This window comes from Durio zibethinus, chromosome 13 (genome assembly GCF_047325235.1).
Source record: "Durio zibethinus cultivar Kanyao isolate XHJ-2024 chromosome 13, ASM4732523v1, whole genome shotgun sequence".
Taxonomy (NCBI): domain Eukaryota; kingdom Viridiplantae; phylum Streptophyta; class Magnoliopsida; order Malvales; family Malvaceae; genus Durio; species Durio zibethinus.
Genome location: NC_143174.1, coordinates 6,550,766 through 6,559,475, shown reverse-complemented (window position 1 = coordinate 6,559,475; position 8,710 = coordinate 6,550,766).

The following is an 8,710-nucleotide window of genomic DNA, read 5'->3' as shown; positions in this document are numbered from 1 at the left end:
AGAAGGAAAATGATCCCTTTTTCTTCTTTCTTCTCTAAGAATCGCACTTTCTTAGAGATTACACTTTCTCTTAAAATTTACGATTCCATAAACCAAATACCCTTTAATCAACTTAAATTTAATTAAAAATGCATTTATTATTTTAAACAAAGGAAATAAAAATTTTACAATTTTTAAAGAAGGAAAATGATCCCTTTTCTTCTTTCTTTCCCAAAAAAATCTTTTTGGTTTTCAAAGGTCAATCAGTTAAGGAGATAATGAGATATAGCAAGCATATAGGTAATAATGATAGTCAAAGGAAACTAAAAATTTGAGCAAAGTTTTTGCCTTTCCATTTTTAAACTATGGTTGGCATGCTTATCACAGCACCTTTTTCTTTTTTTGCTTTTGCCTCAAATTTTCCCTCACTTTGTAGTTTAAACTTCCATATTATTCCTGTTTAATTTTCTTCAAAACTAATTAATTATTTTTTTATCTCTCTAAGCATTATTGAGGTTTGGCATTTCCAACTTCCAACCAGAACTTTTTTTGGTAATATTTTAATACTACTCTTTCCTTTGTATAAATATAGCATTTAATGCTTTTACATATGTGATCATGTTTCTTGAATGCTTTCCTACTTGTGATCACTACTTAGCTAAAAAATTTGGTGTGACATTGTTTCCAGGAAACAATTTTTATTCTGGTGTCATCTTTAAATTCTATTTAATGCATTTATGGACTTGTAAACTTAATATCTCAAAACTTGAAAGCTACCACCAAAAAGGATACCAAAACTTAGAGTAGCCAGTGAACATTAAAGAAAAGCCTTTCAATTATGCTTCACAAGGCTCTGCAGGGTGCTCACACAGAAGAAAGACAAAGAAATTATGTTGAAAATGATTGATTATAAAGTGATAGAATAGATTATGAGAGGCTGCTTTTGGGGTTGCATTTCTTGTTCTTCATAAAGTTGAGAAAAAAAAAAGAGATACTCTGCCGCATCGACTCTTAACTTGGTTTTTTTCTTTTCAACTCTTCTGAAGACTTATTTTCAACACAACTCTTTAGTCCTTCCAACACATTTGTACATTTTTCTTGCATCATATCATGCCTGATAGTTTATTTTAGACTATTAATCATCTCAATATAATAGATTCCATTCCCACATAGTCATCTCCTTAAACCTTTGTATGCTTTTAACAAATGAAAACTTCTTATATGTCTTCACATAATGTAGCTTACATTCTTATATCTTGGCTTTCTACTTTGAAAATTAAGCAACAAAAATGCCCTTAGATTTGTTTTGAAAGGAGTTGAAAATGCTTACAAGTAAGAAAAAAGAAAAACTAGCATAGAACATCTAGTATTTCTAATATTAGGACATGGTGATAGAGTCTTTAAAAAATTTTGCTGATATTTAACAAGTAATGACCATGAACCTAATGCTGATATATTCAACCCAGCTAGGTAATATTAATTTAACATGGTTGTTTTGTTAGAAAAATAGGGTTTAGCCCCATGTAATTGGGTTTGGACTAATTAAAGGCCATAGGCCTTGGTCTTTCTTTTTATACAAAGCCCTAGTTACTTAATAAAAAGAGGTAGGGCTATTTTAAAATGGTGTTGCAAACCAAGAAAAGAAGAAAGAAAGCAAAAAAAATAGAGAAAAAAGAGAAAAGAAAAAGTTGGTTGAACGAAAGTCGATTTGTAGTCTGATTGAGCTAAAATTTTGTTAGTAAGTTTATGATTCAGAGTTTTACATTCTAAACAGTGAAGATTTGGTTTGAAGCTATCTAGGAATAAATCCATGGTATATTTGTTAAGTCACCTATTTGGTAAGATTTCTTTAATTATCTCTCTCTAGTTGTTGATTAACTCTAATTTTAGGTAGAAAAAAACTTTTTATATCCATTATTTGATAGTAGAGATTTTTTTAGTGGTTCATGATTTTTATCTCTACACTAGAAGATTTTTTACGTAAATCTAGGTGCGCTTTATTTTTCTTGTGTTATTGATTATTGATTGTTATCTATTACTATAGGTTTATTATGATATATTACTTCTGCGTTATTATGTTTATTGCTTCAGGCGTAACAAATGATATTAGAATGAGGGTTATTTTGAGATATCAATATAAAAGCAGCCCAAGATAGAAGTAAATTCTATTAGAGATCATAGAAAGTGATATAGGTTTCATGATAAAATTGAAAGCATCAAATTATTCAATTTAGAAGCCTATGATAAAAGATCATTTATACTGTAAAATTTGTATGAGCTGACATTGGGTGATTCAATTAAACCAGCATATATGAAATATGAAAACTAAAAGAAGTTAGGTAAAAAAATGCTGGCTACAATAAAAAAATAGGTTGACATTAACTATTTTATCATGTAGCATAAGAGGTAAATGCCTACACTATTTAAAAAAATTGGTAGCATTGTATGAGAGAAAAATAGGTATGAAAAAAGTTATACTTATTAAAAAGCTTATAACTTTATAGTACAGGGATAGACTATCTATTACAAAGTACTTGAGTGATTTTCAAGATATATTTAATTGAATGACTACTATGGAGCTTAAGATGGATGATAAAATAAAGGTATTATTTCTTTTAGATTTATTGCCAGATAGTTGAAATACTCTAGTTATGACTGTTAATAATTAGCTCATAATTACAAGGTGACATTGGAGATAGTAAAAGACAGTATGCTTGATAAAGAAGTAAAATGAAAAGATGTAGACCATGAAAATCAAGCTCTGGTCACAGAGAATAAGGGTAAAAATATCGATAGAGGCTAGAATTTAAAAAGTCGTAGTAAGTCTAAATATAGATCCAACTCTAGAGATAAAGTAAAGTATTTTCATTGTAGTAAAGCAGGTCATATAAAATGATACTGTAAAATCTTGAAACAAGAACAGAAAGGTGAGAAAGGAAAAAGTTCAGATGATGACAATGTTACAGTAGTGAATTCAGATAGTGATTCAGTTACTTTGATTTGTACTCATAGTAATTATAATCATGTTGGTGATCCCAATATTGAGTGGATAGTTGACACATGAGCGATATATCATTGTGTTGTTAAGAGAGAGTTGTTTACAACTTACAGAGCAGGAGACTTCGATTACACCAAGATAGGAAAAGAGTGCATTACAAATTGTTGGGATTAGTGATATTGTTATACAAACTAATACGACTGCATGTTGACTTTGAAAGATGTTAGACACATTCTGGATATGAGAATGAACTTGCTTGCTATTAATGTCCTTGATAAGGAAGGATATGAAAGTCAATAAAAGAATGTGTAGTGAAAACTTCTCAAAAGATCTATGGTAGTTGCAAGAGAAAAACTATGCTGTATAATGTATAAGACATAAATACAATTAAACGGTAACAAGATAAATGTCATTAAGAATGATGCTTCAACAAACTTGTGGCATAAGAGGCTGGCACACATGAGTGAAAAGGGGTTATAAGTTTTGGCAAGGCAATCTCTCATTCCCTTTACCAAAGGTATATCTCTCGATTCATATAATCATTGTTTGTTTAGTAAGTATCATAGAATTTCTTTTGTAAGAGTTCTCAGAGAAAAAAAAATAGATTGAAAGTAATTTATTCTAATGTATGTCGTTCCATTGAGGTTGAGTCATTAAATGATAGCAAATATTTTATTACTTTTATTAATGATGCTTCACATAAAACTTAGGTGTATATGTTGAAAAAAAAATCAAGTATTGCAATATTTTTAAAAATTTTATGTCATGGTGGAAAGAATGATAAGGTTACCCTTGAAGTGTATTTGAATTGATAATGGTAGGGAATATACATCCAAAGACTTTGAAAAATACTATTCAAAGCATGAGATCAGGCAAAAGATGATAGAACTTGAAACACCGTTGCATAATAGTATAGCTGAAAGGATGAACTGCACCATTATAAAAAAAGTCAGATGTATATTAAGGATGACAAAATTACCAAAGCCATTCTGGGGTGAAACAATCAATACAGCTTGTTATTGACTTCACAAATCACTATCAGTTTCTTTGGGCTTTGATATTTCAAAAAGAGTATCGATAAAAAAATATGCTTCATACTCTCACTTGAAAGTTTTCAAACGTAAAACATTCATGCATGTGTCGAAAGAGTAGAGATCAAAGCTTGACAGTAAAGTCATACAATGCATGTTTGTAGGATATAGTGATGAGAAATTTGGCTATAGGGTATGAGATCCAGTGAAGAGAAAAGACAATTAGAAGCAGAGATGTGGTCTTTCATGAAAAAAAAATAATAACAGACCTTGAGAAAAATGAGAAGATTACACGGGTTATTATTAAGTGTGATGTTTTAATACTGACAGAGGTTTCATAAAAAAGAGTAATAGATAGTGAAAATAGCAAGAAACATAACTTAGGGATATAAATGAGCCAGCCATAATTAGTGATAAGTCAGATGCAATCAATTTTAAATAGGAGGAGCAATCTCTCCACTAAAAAGTGTTAAGTAGGGAGAGCTACTTTTGGCATTAGTTGATGTAGACTTTCAGCCTAGGAGATCTATTAGAGAGCACAGACTATCTATCAGGTATCCAAGTTTAGATTTTATTTTAGTTACCAGTGAGGAAAAGCTAGAGAGCTTTTAAGATGTGCAGGCTACTCCAGATAGAAAGCACTGGTTAAAAGTAATGAAAGAAGAGATGGAGTCATTGTAAAAAAATGGTACTTATGATCTTGTTCAACTTCTGAAAGGGAAGAGGCCATTGAAAAATAAATTGGTGTTTAAATTGAAAAAAAATGGTGATAAGTTAGTAAAGTACAAAGCTCGATTAGCGGTAAAAGGTTTTTCTTATAAACCTAGCATCTATTTTGATGAGATCTTCGCTCTAGTTGTAAAGATGAGTTCCATTCGAGTGGTACTAAGATTACTAGCTAGTTTGAATCTTGAGCTTAAGCAACTTGATGTTAAAATTGTATTCTTGCATGGTGACTTGTAGGATGATATTTATATAAATCAGTCTAAGGGTTTTAAAGTGAAAGAAAAAAAGCATTTAGTTTGTAAACAAAAAAAAAATTGTATAGCTTAAAACAAGCTCCATGACAGTGGTACAAAAAGTTTGATCTTTTATAGTAAATCACAGCTATAAAATAATGGTAACGAATTCTTATGTGTATATTAAAAAATTCCCTGATGGTAACTGTATTATTCTTTTATTATATGTTGATGATATATTGATTGTAGGACAAGATGTTGGTATGGTTCTCAAGTTAAAAGAATAATTGTCTAAGTCTTTTGATATGAAAGATTTAGGTCCAGCAAAGTATTTTTTCAGTATGGACATTATCTGAGATAAGAAAGATAAAAAGCTAAAAAGTTATGATTGTCACAAGAAAATTATGTTGAATGGGTGCTTAGTAGATTCAATATGCAATATGTTAAATCAGTTAGTAGTCTAATTGCCAATCATTTTTATCTGAGTAAAAAATCTTGTCCAATGTCTAAGAAAAAATAACTAGCTATGCCTAGTATTCTTTATTCTTTTGCAGTTGATTCTGTAATGTATCTTATGGTTTATACATGGCTTGACATTGCTCATGCAGTTAGTGTAGTGAGCAGATTTCTTTCTAATTCGAGAAAGATTCACTGGAAAATAGTGAAATAGATTTTTAAATATTTGAGGGGCACCTCAAAACTATGCTTGAGTTATGAAGTTTCACAACCAGTTTTAAAAGGGATTACTAATGCTAACATGGTAGGTGATCTTGATGGTAGAAAATCTACTTTAGAGTATTTGTTCACTTTTGTAAGAAGAGCTGTGTCTTGACAGACTAAGTTGTAGAAGTGTGTTGCTTTGTCTGAGTATGTTGCAACAACTGAAGCAAGTAAAGAAATGCTTTGGATGAAATGTTTTCTTCTTGAATTAGAGTTGAATCAAAAAGAGTGTGTAATGTTTTGTAATAGCTAGAGTACTTTAGATTTAAGTAAAAATACCATGTACCATGCTAGAACAAAGCACATTGATGTTAGATATCATTGGTTATATTTAGTGATTGAGGAATAGCAGATGCTGTCAAAAAAATTCCATATTGATGAGACTGTAGTAGATATATTGACTAAGATATTTCTCAGAGATAAGCTTGAGCTTTGTAGTAACTTGGCTGAAATGAGTTCATTGGCCAAGGTAAGTTCTAAATGAAACTGCTATGGTGATGAATCTCCTCTTAATGGGGTTGAAAGAAAAGATTGTTAGGAAAATGGGGTCCAACCTTATATAATTTGGTTTGGACTAATCAAAGGCCATAGGCCTTGGTCTTTCTTTTTACACAAAGCCCTAGCTACTTAATAAAAAGAGGTGGGGCTATTTTATGATGGTGTTGCAAACTAAGAAAAGAAAGAAAAAAATTTAAAAAAATAGAGAGAAAATGGAAAAAGGGAGAGTTGGTTGAACGAAAGTCAACTGTAGTACGATTGAGCTAAAATTTTATCAACAAGTTTATGATTTAGAGTTTTACATTTTGAACAGTAAAGATTGGATTTAAAGCTCGCTAAGAACAAATTCAGAGTGTATTTGTTGAGTTACCTATTTGGTGAGATTTCTCCAATTGTCTCTCTCTAGTTGTTGATTAGCTCTAATTTTAGCTAGAGAAGAACTTTATAAATCCATTATTTGATAGTGAAGATTTTTCTAGTGGTCTATATTTTTGCCCTTTACACTGAGGGTTTTTCACATAAATCTTGGTGTGTTTTATTTTTTTTGCATTGTTGATTGTTGATTGTTGTTTATTACTGTGAGTTTATTGCGATATATTGCTTTTGAGTTATTGTGTTTATTGCTTCAGGCCTAATATGTTTTTTGTATGACCATGAACCTAGTGCTTGCCATCATTGGAATTGCAATTTTTTTGATAGGTTGTTGCATGTTTGAAATAGCTACTCATCAACCTGAATTCAGAGCTCCAATAAGTGTTGGCTTAACTTGTACTTTCCATTGTCCTTCAGAAAAACAATAAACTAAAGTTTGATTTGCTATAATTCTTTAAACAGGATACAGTGGGACTAGTCAACAAAATCAATCGATCTTTCATTTCTCTACCACTAGCAGTGTATTCCTTTACACAGTAAGTAAATATTATTTTCTGCATTATTTCCTACTCATAGAAGATTATGCACAAATACACATTAAGAAGTTCATAACCGATACAAGAAAATCTTCCCAATTGCAGGAAGTAATTGATCAAAACCATGCTAAGAAAAAACCCAGTACACAGGCCAACGGTAAGTTCAACTAGTCTGTATTTCTATTTGCTATAAGAGCATTGGCATGTTTTGAAACTTGCATTTACTATGCTTAAGTCTATAGAGCTGTTGAGGCATATAAATTTACAACCATATATTGTTCAATGCCATAATTTTTCTCGTCTTTCTCCTAGTAAAGTTGAACTAAGTATCAAGGGTAAGCCAAAAGAAAGCCCTTTTTCCCAAAAAATTTATCATTAGGAATCCAAAAAGTGAAAAGGCAAGCCCATTAAAGGAGTTGAGAATCGTTCATGAAGGAAAAGCTTATGCATTTATGGTGTATCCACTTGCAAATGATGTTAGTTACTCAAGAATGATCTTGGAGTGTACATCAAGTGCTTATCATAAAGAAGCATTACAAGAATTCACCTCTGAACAATAAAATGTAATGAGAAACCATTTCGTCTTATTAAAGTGGCTGGTACAAAAGCTAAGGAAGATAATGAGAGTTATCGATGTAATTTTAGGTTTGATGGGGGCAGAATTTTTTGGAGGTTGAGTTGGTGAGCCTGTTAGTTTTTAAGGAAAAGAAAAAGATCAGGGGGTGTTAGAGTTATGATTTTGAGGTTTGTTAGATGCTAAATTAGTATGAACCCAAAAAGGAAATAGTGAATAGCAGAGAATAGAGAGACGAGATAGAATAGGCTGAATGGGGTTTCACTCCAAACCTTTACTTAATGCCTTTCATACTTTTACCTTCAAGCTGTCAACTATGATATAGAGTTGGCTAGATGTAATGCATAATGTTTATGTCACGATCTTAGAGTGAAGCCAAGAATTCCACATCGACTATGTACTAAAGTTAGTCATAGGATATAAGGGTTCACACATTTTTCTCCTTGTAAGTTATCTTTTGTGGGATAAAATCGTGAGGCTAGAGGGTCAAGAGCGGACAATACCTCACAAGAGTGTGAACCGTGATAAGTAGGCTGATCTAGGACATCGAAAGAGTGAATCCCCGGGTCCTGGAGCCATGCGGGCATAGAGTTTGAGTCTCGAGCTGTGACAAGTGGTATCAAAACTAGCTCTGGGGGTACTAGTGATGTGCCACCGATGACAGTAGGCCCTCGTTGGAATGGGGGAGAATATCACGGTCCTGAAGTGAAGCCAAGAATTCTACATCGACTGTGTGCTAAAGTTAGCCATAGGATATAAGGGTTCACATATTCCTCTCCTTGTGAGATGTCTTTTATGGGACAAAATCGTGAGATCAAAAGGATCAGAGCGGATAATATCTCACAAAATGTGAAATGTGACAGATAGACTAATTTGGGACGCTAAATAAGTGGATGTCTAAATCTTGAAGCCGTGCACAGAGATAGAGATTGAGTCTCGACCCGTGACATTTACACATGATAGTTTAGACTATATGTAATGCATAGTACACGAGGTAGTTTAGACTATCTTCTTGTTGTCGGTTTCAAGCTTGGTTGAATAGA